This window comes from Lathamus discolor, chromosome 1 (genome assembly GCF_037157495.1).
Source record: "Lathamus discolor isolate bLatDis1 chromosome 1, bLatDis1.hap1, whole genome shotgun sequence".
Lineage (NCBI taxonomy): Eukaryota > Metazoa > Chordata > Aves > Psittaciformes > Psittacidae > Lathamus > Lathamus discolor.
Window position 1 is genome coordinate 149154832 of NC_088884.1, and position 13664 is coordinate 149168495.

The following is a 13664-nucleotide window of genomic DNA, read 5'->3' on the forward strand; positions in this document are numbered from 1 at the left end:
CCAAAGTCAGCAGTGTGAATGCATAAAACAGATAAAGGAACTGTCTGTATTCTTTTCCTGGGCTCATTTGCCTGGCATCCTAAACTAAATACAGACCTAGCCCGAGAAAGTCAACATCAAGAGGTTGAGAAGACACATGTGACCTTATCTTGCCTTTTGCATTCATAGTTGCTCATGATTTTAAAGGATACCTGTAGCATGTGCCCTCACAGAATCTGCTGGGTTCTTCTTAAAGTCATGCCCTATCCAGAAGAGGACCATGCCTGCTGGTGTCACACTTTAAGTATGGTGTTTTATAAGGAGATCATAAAATCAAGTGACTGAAATACAGCCATGAGTATAACTTAACACCTTTCAGCTGACTGTTTCATGTTCATTTAAGTGGCTGAGAATGAAAATAATGGGAATAAGGTAAACCAGGACTGTTCCTAACATGTACCAGAACAGCTAAGTGGGGACCAACATACTGTGTATTTATCACATTGCGTAATAGTTGTCTTTTGAAAGTCAGCATTGCCATGTATTTCTCCATTTCTTACCCAGAGGGCAACATAACTCTCTGTAACTGGGAAAGGCTAAGCTTCTAAAACACCTAAAAATGAGGAGACATGTTGTCATGATATCATATGATGAATGGCAGATGTGATGCATCCCTCTCACTGCATCTTATTGGCAACATTATAGACTTAAATATATTAGGAAATTATATTATTTTCTTAAAGGACAGCATTCTGAACATTGTTTTTGTACCCTAGACATTTATATGAAGTATTCCTAGTACATAAATACAATTCTGCTCTGACAAATACAAATGTAAAACTGCTAAAGAAACTGTAATTTACATGGTTATTTTGGCGAAATATCTGAGAAATAAGCCAATTCAGATTAGTTTCCTTGCAACCTCTATTTTAATGTCTGTACCTCTTTTCTAAAGCCCAGTTCTACTCATGTAAATGTCCCATGATCTGAATTGCATGCAGTAATCTTGAGGAAAGAATATGTCTTTGGCACCATTTTCAATGATCAAGACACTTTACATGACATTCTTGTTTAAATGGCATGAAAATCAGAGTTAAGTGCTGTGTAAATGAGGGCAGAATAGAGCCCTTTGTATCTCATTTTCCAACTGCCTGGGATCATCTGGAGGTATAACCACATAAATCCCCTGAGGATATGTCTCCAACTCTCTCCCTTAACATGCTGTTCCCTGATCACATTGGAAATCCACTCAATTTAGATTTAATCTTGGCAAAATCTACCCAGGACTTCCTTTCTAAATTTGCTATACTATCTTTTGGGTACTTTTTTGCTTAGGCTATTATGTATGGCTGCATTTTTGCTGAGACATCCTCAAACCTGCTTCTCTGTGGGGCTACCTCTGTGCGTCAGGAGGGCGGGGGTCTCTAAAAATTAGAGATGAAACTGTTGCCTTAGTCTCCAGTATGGGAGCAGGTTGCTTCCTCTGTAACTGCTGCACGATGTTACGACTGTAACTTCTCCCTGCCTTACTTTGCTTACCTAAATAAGGCCATAATGTTTTCCAAATATTTTTTGTTTTGCTATCTAATCTTTCTAAGCTAAGGCTCTGCACTGTATGAAGCAAAAGTCCTCCTAAGCATGGGAGACATATTTGGGAGTATTTTCTCCATCCAAAAAGGAAGCTCCGAGCTTGTAATGAATGAGTATAGTAAATTTACAAGTACACAATACATGGTAAGTTGCATGTGGAGAAAAGGAAAGAGGCGCAGAGACAGATGGATTTATAGAAATTCAGCTTTTAATGTGTTGTGGTTTTCTCTTTTTTTAATTAAATCATTGTAAGCGGTAACCAGCTGTAGTATTATTCTTCACTGTGTAATCTGCAGAGTGAAATGTAAACAGGGGGTCAGGCTCTCCTGTGGCCATATGACCCTCTCAGCAGGAAAAGGGGGCATGGAGAGAGGCTGTGCACAGGGAAGCGTACAAGGATATTCATGAGCTGGGAAATTTTGCAGCAAAAAATAGCTTTCCTGCATAGTCAATGGTGCATAGCGTTTGGTTTAAAAACCCTTATTAAATTAAGAGGAGCTTTCTGCATCCACCAGCCTTTGCCACTGCTGCTGTGTGTACTTCCATAATGTTGTTGAGAATACTGGGGTTTAATATCAACTGGAAGGGTTAGAAAAATGCAATAACATTCAGATACAACTTGATTACTGACGGAACAGAGATACGGAACATGAAAACTGGTATGTCTGGGGAATCTAGCTCTTCTGAATCTCTTTGTTCCTTAAAAAAATTCTTTCTTACATAAATAAACGTCTATCTATATGTATATATGCATTCCTTTGTCAACACAGGAAGATGGAGGGATTGGCAGCCAGGCATTATTCAGTATGTTAATTATCTAATGTTTTCTGTTCTTTAAAATTCTCATCATTTTTTTTCCTTTCTTTTCTTTCCCAGCTTAAAAAGCTGAGCCCATCTTCTGCACGCTGATCAGAGTTCTCTGAGTGTTTAATACAGCATATTTTTTAATTCACAAGCATACTCTTTCTGTCATTGCTGCAGTCACTACAGCTCTGACTACCTTTTTTGTTGTGGCTCAAACATCTTTTCCCTGCTGTATTTTTACGCAATAACAAACCTTTATTTATTTCTTCATTTATTATTTTAAGACCCACTATAGCTTTCCACCAAAAATACCCCTTTTTACATAACCTTGAGATGCCTATTCATTCTTCCTCAGGAGGAGTTCAGGGGAAAGGTGCAGCGCCCCTCTAAATCACAAATGAAATGAATTTGTTGGCTTGAATAGTATTTCTCCTTTCAACCCTCCGCACATTTCAGTGCATTCCATTAGTCATTGTTCAAATGAGGCTGTTCTCCGACCCCAGAGGCAGGGGAGGAGGGACTTTGGGGTTTAAATGAGTTTGCCGATCAGTACATAGAGGCACATTGTTTCTCATCTTATATTTTGCATGTTCTGTTTACAGAAAATAACCCTGGTTCTCAGTACCAAAATGTTTCAGGTTTTGAGCACACTGTATGTTTGATGCAGCTAATTTAAATAAATGACTTTCACATTTAAGCAATTAAACCTATAATTAGCACTGTTTGAATGAACTAATCAGCTAATACCCTATGACACACAGTTCTTTTTTCCCTCTAAATATTTTTAAAGGGAAAGGAGAGAGATTTATAAAAAATTATAGGTGATGCAGTAAAAAAATATGCTTTGATTCATGGAAATTACAAAACAACACCACAAACTATTTAGACCAATGTTTTCCTTTTGCCTTCCAGGGAATGTGGAATTATGCACACTCATTTCCTCTGAATTCAGGGGGAAAGACAGCAATAAACAAAGTAGTGAATCTTTTTTAAAAGGAGGCAAACTTCTTCCGCTCTTGTGTATTTTTAAAAATACCCAAACGCACTTCTAGAGCCACTCTGTATTCACTGGGTTTTAAAATGTGTGCATACATCTAACCCAGTGGTCGGAGAGCTGCGTAAGCTGTACCCTTGGGAGATTCCCTCTAACTGGCAGAACGTTAGCTGCTCTCAATAAGATGGAAATTTATTAGGAGGAAATTATCCTGGTGTCCTCTGAAAAACAGCATTCCTGATAAAAATCTTGTTCTCTGACAGCAGCCTAACAAGATACATTTGTTAGCTGGTTTTGTTCCTTGGACTCATCTGTTAATTTTAATTCTTCTGTTGCACGGCTGTGTATTTTCCTTCTCAGGCAGACATGATCTATGTGTGCTCAGTGGAGATTGAGATGTTGGGGGTGAGAGGGCACAGAAGTTTAGGAGAGAGCTAGTTCTTTCTTTTTCTTTTTTTTTTTTTTTTCCTTTCCTTTTCCTCTGCTTCAAGTGGAAAACATGCCTTTACATTTTGATTAAAGTTTGAATTTGTTAATAAATGCTGTGCCTCTTTGAATCCATGTTACTATAGATTTCTATTACTACAGAAACATGTATAATTTATCATACAATTCTTCTTTTCTTCAGCTTTGTTGTCCCTAAAACTCACAGCACCACACACTGGCCATACAAGTCACACCACATACCAGTATTTTACTTCTCCCTCTCCCTGCCCCAAACATCATTAAATGCCTTTAAATGATGTAAAGAGTTTGAACCTCCTTGAGCTGTTCAACTCTGACTATCCTCACTGCAGCTCCACTGAGGATGGGATTCAGCACCCTTCTCTCCAGCTTAATTTTGACTTGAATCTCTGCCTTATGTGGGGCTCAGGCTGGAAAGTTTTCAAAGAAGGAATCTGGAATTTTAGTGAATGAAGCTGGCATCAGGATCCCTCAGCCTAGCATTATGTCAAAGTTAGTAGGTACATAGTGCTCTTGCTGAGCAGAAGGGACAACAGGAAGATGGCAGATGGTCTTTTGTGGTTATACGGCTCACCAAAACTGAAGTGAACTAGTTTCTAGTCCTGAAAGTTGCACCTCAGGCCTTCACACTTTTAGGCAAAGGATTTGACTACCCATTCATTTCCTATGGTGACAGTCTTTCTGCCCAATGCTTCCAAATGTTTCCTCCAAGCTGGACCAGGGATAGATAGGAAAATAATTTCTTCCTCGGCTCTACTTCTGAAAATCAGGGCAAAAGTATCTGAAGTACTGACAGCTCTCACAGCAGGTGAAATCTGAAGGAGTGACAGATGAGCAACAGCTCAGGGAAATCAAAACCTAGGTATTTGAAGCTGGGCATCTAATCACTGAGGCACTCCAAAGTTGAAGAATTCCCAAATTTTAGCCATAATCTTCTATGTTTTGGAGCCTGTACACAAAGCAGAAGCATTTATGCCCTATTTTTTTTATATACATAAAACAGGGGAACTCATCTGTCTTACAAGAGATGCCTCCGCTTGAGAGGCATACTGTGCTGCTGAAGAGATATCCAGGTACGAATATTCTCTCTTGAGAACCTTCCCCTATGGTAAGAAAATCCTGGGTACTAATACTCAGCAACAGTTGGAAGGAGGTGGCCCTGCAGGCCACCCCATGGGGTCGTGGTCAGAGTCTTGCAGGTTCTCTGGAAACCTGAACTATGATCACCCTGTGTTTCTCTCAGGATGCAGACCAACTGGACCTTTTCTCAGCACATGTCTAACACACCTTTCAAGGTCTGCTAGGGAAATGCTCCTAAGTTACTCTGGTCACAATTTTACAGATTCGGCTTGGAAATAAAGTGGTTTTGCTACCAGGAAGCTCATTATTTCTAGAGCAGAATGAAAATTGAAAAAGTTCAAAACAAAATTAATATAATTTTTCTAAGTAATAATCTCTGTATGATATAAAATGGTGGTTATTCTGATGAAGTATTGACAGCCATTAACCTCTGAATGCAATTCTTTAAATACCAGGACATATCCAGTTAAAGCAGCTTCTGTAACATCCCTAACTCCTACACAGCACCCCAACCTATCACTTTGTTAGGGTCTACGCCTCTCCAGTGCTGTTAGCAGAGTTGACCTCATGCAGCAAAAATTATATCTGCAAAAATATCCTAAATACTATCCTGGTTGGTTCAGAGTTTAAAATTTGACTTTGAAAAGTAGAAATGCTATTTTCAAAACTATTCTGCTTGTTGTTTCTATTCATTGTTTCCATGGCAGAGCTGAAAAACTATTGCAGCTGTGTTTTGGGTGGTCTATTGTATACCACTGTTGGTTTTGATTATTACATTCAACACTCTCTCGGTATGTGTTTCACTGTCCCACTGTCTCCACGCAAATAAGGAGTGGTACTGCCTCCATCCGTTGTTTATACAATTTGCTCTACCGTTACAAAGTGGGAAACCTAAATTTTTCCCTCTTCTGCTTAAGGGGCTCACATGTCCATACACTGGTCCCTAGGGGTGTGCCCTAAACACTAGGTTATAGCTTAGTATTTAAGAGGGCATCATTCTGTCCTTCTGTCAGGAAAAGTCCTGGAGCCAAAAGCAGAACACAGGAGAAGGAGCATAATTCAGTGTCCAAGTGACAGCTGGCTAAGATGAAGACACCAAGCTTCTGCTGTTTGACTGTGTTTTATTACCAGATTAAAACCAAATCAAAACAAAACAAAACTAAAACGAGACAACCCCAAGCCAAGGAGTACAGAAAGAAAAGCTATAGGTAAGGTACTGCTGACCTGATGTTTAAACATGCTCTTACAAAGACCTTCTGATAAAGTCCATCAGGTAAATACGTAGTGCATTTGCTGGGAATATGTTGCTCAGTGTAATGGAGACTAACTTTCAATAACATGTATTTAAATGTCTGCATTTGGACATTGGTCTACAAGATGTGATGTATTAAGGTTCATAACTCTCAGAACTGAGTTATGAGTAGTTAAAATGCAGACTGCTGGCTGTGAGATACGCACATTGTTTGTTGCAGAAGACAGGAAAATAAAAGTGCTTCCTTGAACCCAGAATTGTGAAAATGAGTGACTGTGGATGTAAAATTAGTGGTTACCTGTATAAAATGGCAGTTGTAAATACAGTCTGTCTAAGCTGACTGGCAGAACTCATCTTGTCCTGTAGAGCAGCTAGCAAGGATCAGAGTAAACGAAAACTGCATTGTGGCCTGTCTTCTCCCGCTTTGCAATTATCAGCATTTGACCTTCTGCAGCTGAAGCAGGACTTTGTAGCCTAGCCATAAAAAACATCCTTTAGAAACCTGCATCTTGAAGTAGGCCTAGGACAGCTGAGAAATGTGTACCTGGAATCAAAAGAAACCGATGCCTTGCAACAGTCAAAAGAAAAGTTTCTTATGCCACATATTTTTCTTAAACTATGCAGTCTCCTGTGGGTTTAATTACTTGATGTGTGCCCATATTTATTTTGGTTTTCTTTGTCCAGTTTTCAGCCAGAACAGGCAGAATTTTTAACTCAAAATTCAGATATTTGTCTGAAACTCATCCGAGTCTCTAGGTTAGTTCTGGTAATATTGTTAAATGATCTTTTGTATTTAAGATCTTCAATCCTTGGTTTAGACGAAGTCATGATAAAAGTAAAAACACAATAAAAACCCTGAACAATATTTGAGCATTATTTAAGGTAACTATAATTAGGACCAATTCTCAGGATGGGGCACTGCATCCTTTTATATTTTAAAACAATAAAAATCACTAAGCTTCTGTATTCATGAGAAACAGAAGTCTCTAACCTACTTGGCTTAACAGTAGAACAGGAGCTGGTTGAGCACCTGAATAGACATAACTCTGGGTTAAATGGGGATGACTACAAGCCACACAGATCATGTGATTGTGAACACCACTGCCTCTTCTCTTTCCTCTGACTATATCTAAGTCTTGAATACATATTTCAAGGAACTGTGACCTGAATTCAGATGATTGATCACAGTAGCAGTAGAGTAAACTTTCAGTATATCTTCACATTGACAGTGAACCTAATATCAAACTTTAACCTGCAGCACTTTGCTTTCCTATAAAATAAAAATATTCTGTCCTAAATCACTGCCTTTTCAAAGCCAGAAACAAAATCAAAAAAAAAAAAAAAAAAAAAAGTCAGCTCTTTTTTGACTGGCTGCATTGATTTTCATATAATTCCAAGTTTCTTATCTCTCTGATTTCCCATGAACTCCCTTTTACCTTTCCTGATCTCCCATGAAACCCTGGCAGAATATCAGCAGATCTGATAGTTTCTTCTGGGCTGGCTGCCATCGCCATATTTTATGTACTTGAGGGTTTCTGTGGGATTGATGACGCACAGTACATCATTGGGCTGCTGTGACCAAACAAGGGTTGTGTGCTGCAGCTTCCCCTAGCATCTTGCCAGAATTGCTGAGACTTATCAAGGGGCTGAGGAAAGATGAGTAAATGTTGGTGAGGGATGGAGGAACAGTGTTGAAATGAAGTAGATGTTGGGTAGGAGGAGAGGTCTAAAAACAGTGGCAGGGAAAGAGTTAGTAGGTGTTTCAGAAATATCTGAAATTGAAGGGAAGATAGAAATATTCTGGTTCAGGATAAGATGTAAGGAACGGGCTATTAGGGGGAACTGAATAGAATGAAAGGAAAAGGTGAGTTTGGATTGAGAGAATAATGACTGAGGGGCAGGATGATGGTGAAGAGGAAGCTTCATTATCATTTAGTAAAATAAGTGCTTTTGTATCGATGTCTTTGGCTGAATTGAACTATACTGTCCAACCTTTCTGAAACAGCTGGTCCCTAACTGTGGTCCATTGCTGTACATGGTTATTAGTGTCAACCAATGTATGATGAGGATTATGTTTAAACTGCAGGTCAGTTGCATTTCAGGATCCCATGGGTGAGCCTTGACTTCCTATGAACCATGGGCGCAGTGATTTCCTGCCCCTGTGGTGCAAAGGCAACAGAGCATGCTATCTGTCCCTTTACCTCACTGCCAGCAGAAGACCCAGATGCATAAACGTATGACTTCAGAGACATCAGTTTGGACAGCTGGACAATCAGTCCTACAAGACACACTGGAGAGTGCATCATCTGCCTTCATATGCACTGCCAGATTCCACTGATCTGATGCTCTTATGATATGTGTAGGAATGGCAGAATATGATTTGAGCACAATATGTCTATGGAAATGCCATTCTGAAATTAGCCATAAATGATGTCAAGCTGTATGCACGATATATGCTCCCGGTTTCTTACAGGAAACACCATTAACTTAAATTTTTGATTGTTAAACTTCATTTAACACCATCATATACTGTAAAAATCTGCGAAATAGCTAGTACAGTCACTTAGCTTGCTATCCCAGTCTCCTACCTCATGCTCACCTCTTGCCTTTTCATCTCAATGAGCAATCTCTTTGAAGAATGGTTGTGGGAGATGCATGAAGAAACCAAATAGATGCAAATAAAAAGTTTTGAAGAAGAGGCAGAAGGGTCTCTACTTTTCATATTATGGCCTCATTGCCACACTCTGAGACTGTAAGTACAAGTGCAATATACGTCTTTGTAAAACCTTGTATTTTCCCTAAAGTGGCAGCCACCTGCTTTTGCTTCAAACCAGAAATACAGTAAGATTTTCCCAATGTGGCTCAATTTGATTGTTTTGAAAGAAGGAAATTGATGTGAGTTTGGATTTTAGAGCATCCAAAGTGGCAAAGGCTTAAAATTATGCCATAGTGAATATATTTACAACCGAGACCTTCTGGAAAGTGTGAAAGAGGTAACAGCAGTAAACGTATAGAAATTAGTCTGGACAAGTTTTCAGCAGGGGAACTTTATTTTAAAGTGTTTCCTCTATAGTGATTAATAAAAATGAAACTTAAATATGGAATACTTCAAAAAACTATTATTGCCTTTGACTTGCAATCAGATGTGCTCCCTGAAACTACTTAGAAAAACTGAGCTGCAAAATGGAGGTGTGACTGCAGATCATACAGAAACTGCCTGCCATCTACCCTGAAAAGGGAATAGTAGCAGCCAGGAGAAAGCCTCCTTAAACTTGCTTACATTGACTGGTTATGTACTATTATGTACTAATCCTGACACCCCCATCCCATTGTGCTCTTTTATTACTCCAGCAGAAAACTAAATGAGCGTAGATATGGCTGGCAGCACTTTGGTCTGTCCCATAATGAAAAGAAGTTCTGAAAATCTAATCTCACTTCATCAAAATGTGACATGACTGGATTAAATTTTTTTTTAATGGCAAATGTCAGTGTAGACTTAACTAAAGGCGTGTGAACACCTCCTTTGTTTTGATTTCTACATAACACATATTACTAGCCAGGGTGCAATTATAATGTATGTATATACATGAAATACTTAAGAAAATTTTCTGTGCTCATGCTCTCAAAGTAAAACAGCCCTGTAATTGTCCTTATTATGTTCACAATTTATTAGCTGAGTAAATGTCCCTTCTCACACACTATTCATTCATCCTTCTCCCCCAAATCTTAAGATTTTAAGTTTAAAAATGTGTAAACCTAGAATGTTGTGAGTTAGAATTGTCATGCCTTAACTCAGTCTGAAATTTCGTATCAGGTTAAGGATGAGGTGGTTTTAAAAGAACCAGCATTGTTGTACTGCCCTTTCTAGATCAGACACAGGGAAGTTTGGCTGCTGGTCCTGTGGTAATTTTACTTGCTTTTTTGCTTTTGCAAATTAACACAAATGTCTTGCTGGTTAATTTAAAACCTTTTATGTTCCCTCCAAAATTTCTATCTCCATTGGATTAACATCTGTAGTTTTATTTAATATGAACCAGATGTTGAAATCAAGGCAATGTTTATTAGGCTGCTTGCACTGAAGACGGCTTGCTACAGACTATGTTGTGCCAGTTCTCTTCTGGGTACAGTGTCAGGCAGAAATAAAGTATGCTGGAGGTTTTTTCTGTTTCGCTAATTAGAAATAAAGCTTTCTAACCAATAACCTTCAGACTTCACAAGCAAAGATATATGGACAAATGTACATACAGTTCCACAAGCTATTGTACTTCATACACAAAACATTGTGCTGCTGTTAAAACTGCAGGCTGTTAATACACCAGTGTGAATGGGTATGCCTGGCTGCAGAATCTGTGCGATGGGATGGTGCTGAGAAGACAACAGACAGTAGAGAGCAGAATGCACTCTTAGAATCAAAAATCAAAGCTAGTGACGAGAGCAGAAGCTGGGAGATGCAGCTGCTGCCATTGAGCAGCTGGTTGGTGGTGTCCTGTCTCCCTGAGAGGCAGCAGCTCCTCATGTGGGTTGAGTTACAGCTCAGAGGGAGCTTAGATCTGCTGCTTCTCCAGAGATGGCAGCATCTTTCCATGCTTTCTGCAATATGTGCATGTTGGACATGTTTAAGATGCGTTTGGTGGGTTTCAAATACTGAATCAGATACACAGTCACTTTTTTGGTCACTGTTTGGATATAGGACACTGAGTATCATGCCTGGAAAGTATGAGATGTAGAAGGAACAGAATTTATGACATAAAAGAGATAAAGATTTATTCAGTGTATATTTTGCTTAGACTTTATTTTTTCCATGAAAAATCGTTATTCACTAAGAGGAGAGGCACAGCCAGTCTTTCGCCCTCATGAGCTGGAACATTTTGCTCTTGCAGCATAATCAGATTTTCCAAGCAAAACTCCTGATTATTTCAGTCACATTTATGCAGCCGTACAAGGCCTTGGCAAAATTCAAGCACTGCAGAACATGGTAATATTTCAAAGTACAAAATTTAAATCAATAACATATACTTAAATTTTAAAGGCCAAATTAAAAAACATATTGTGCCTACAAAATATGTATACACGTAACTGATATTTTTTTCATGTATTGAGTGTACAATCTGCAACAGTGTACAAGGTACCTGTGACAGTGATACCCAGAATCTCATCGGATCATATTCAGCATGCTTTCACTTCCTGGCAAGTTTTGGCTTGTGTTTTGCAAGTGCAAGGGTTTGAGCTTAAGATCAAATCTTTATAAAGAACGAAGAATGAGTGAGAAACATGAAATAAAAGACTTTCGCAAAATCTGTGTGGGAAATAATATTTTCCAACATGCATTTCTTTCCACTATTGGTTCTGACTTTGTGTTTAAAAAAATGAGTAAATTAAACAGAGTTGCCTCTGCATATTTTGTAGTAAGGCATACCTGTTAGTTCAAAGCAACAAGGTGAATGCAGTATAGGCTTTGGTGGGACCTTGGCCCAGTTATGTGATAAAGGCCTAATTACAAGATGCAAATTGCTGACAAATTAATCCTACCCTGGTACCAAACACAGAATTTCTGTGCCCATCATTCTCTTTCACACCATTTCTCCTGCTGTCCATCACTTGTTCTGCTTAGTATATATGTCTGTGCTGTGCAAGATCCAGATACTGTACGGTATAACTACCTGAGGTATAACTACATTTCTGCCACTGACTTCCTCCGTCATTCATCTCTCCCGTACCTTCTCCACCTGTAAAATGGGGAGACCCATTGCAGAGTTTTGTCGTAGTGCTAATCACCACAGTGTCTTTATGAATGTTTATAAAGCGCTTTGAAGATGAAAATTGCCAAAGAAGTGCTAGGGATGATTATTATAAGTTAATGAATAAATTTCACCATGTATTTGATTGCCAGGTAATTCAGAAGGGAATCACCAACCCTTCCCTCTCTTCGAAGAAGAAAAGTTGACAGTCAGCTAGTTGCTAATTAGCACTCAGCTGAAATGCCTCCAAAGCTGAGTGCTCCCAGTTGAGTCCTTTAAAAAGTAAGCTTTCAACTAATTGAAATATGCTGAAAGTTGAGCAGTGGGTGAGGTGCGTAACAGGTAGATCAGCATGGTAAAGCTGGCTATGTAGAAAGAATATTAAGCTTTTCCAGGTAGGGACTAGAACTTCTGGGGGAAATGCTAGCCAAAATGAGCACCTATTATTCATATTCATGCATCTGTTTTCTTTCTGAGGCCCAGTGTGTAATCTGTCACAGGCAGTCTATGCTGCCATGTACTTGTGACGGCAAGGAGGAAGAGAGGAAGTGTTGCTTAGTGATTGTGTTGAAGTCAGGTGTTGGTTATTTCTTGCTGTGCTGAGGGCTGCGCAAGGCGTGGTTATAATGATTCTTGCTTTGGACTGAGATAGACTTAAGAAATTTTGAATAACATTGAGTAATACATTAGAGCTGAGGGACTGCCACCAGCTTTTAATTCTCATTCCCCTTGTCTGTAAGGGAAAGTAGTGTATGGGGCGGATCGGACTCTTCAGGCCCCTATGTCCCTGTCTTTTTCCACTGGAGGGTCAGTCTCCCAGACCACAGCCTGCTCCTGTCGCCTCCCCCACCACTGCTTTGGATTTTTTATTTTTTGCCTTTGGCTGGCTGCCAGTGCTATAAACCGCAGCACTGTCTTCTCTGCTGCTGAAGGCTGTTTTCTTCCTGAGCCGCGGGGAGATGGCTGCAAGAGGCAAATGACAGGAATTTCATCCCTTTCTTTCCCCTGCTTGACTGCTCTGGATTCGCCATCCTCAGCATCAGTTCTTCAAGCTTTCTTCAGGGAAAACACACTCAGCTAAACTTGTTGAGTTCTTCGGGTGAAGAATCTCAGTTGCTTCAAATAACACTTTACAGCATTCCCTTTCTTCCAGTGATTCCTTTTCTTCCCAAACCTCAGAAGCATGCATGGGAGTAGGGAAAAAAAACCCTCAAAAATGTGTAGGGTGGGAAGCTACCAAGGCAGATGTTTAGAAATGATTCATACAAAAGGAACTCTGTAGTTCAAAAGAGGCCACGGGCAGGTATGAATGTTATGAAGGAAAATGGGAGAAATGGAGCGAACACAGAAACAAGAACAAGATGAAGCAAAACAAGAAAGAAATATTCTTGAAGCTGCTGGATTCTGGAAAGCAGCCTCTGTGGTGTCCTCAGAGAGTCAGAAAAACCAAGGTATAGAAAGTATTTTTTACATTTTACTAGTCTGGAAGATGATCTGGTTCTGTCAATTGTGCAGGTGTTCTTTGGCAACCTGAGGTTACTGCAGCCCAGCAAAACTTCCCTGGAGGTCAAGGTCTGACTATTTCACACTTGGGATCTCATCATCTCCTTCCTGCACCTCAAGGAGCAATAGCCATTGACAAAAATCCTTTCTGGCATGGTCACAATGTACTTTGTAGTTACAGTGCCAAGGTCTGGTGAAGGGTAGATAGAGGTCTCCCATGTATGCTGTCCACTCAGGGTGCCACACTGACAGCACAGCG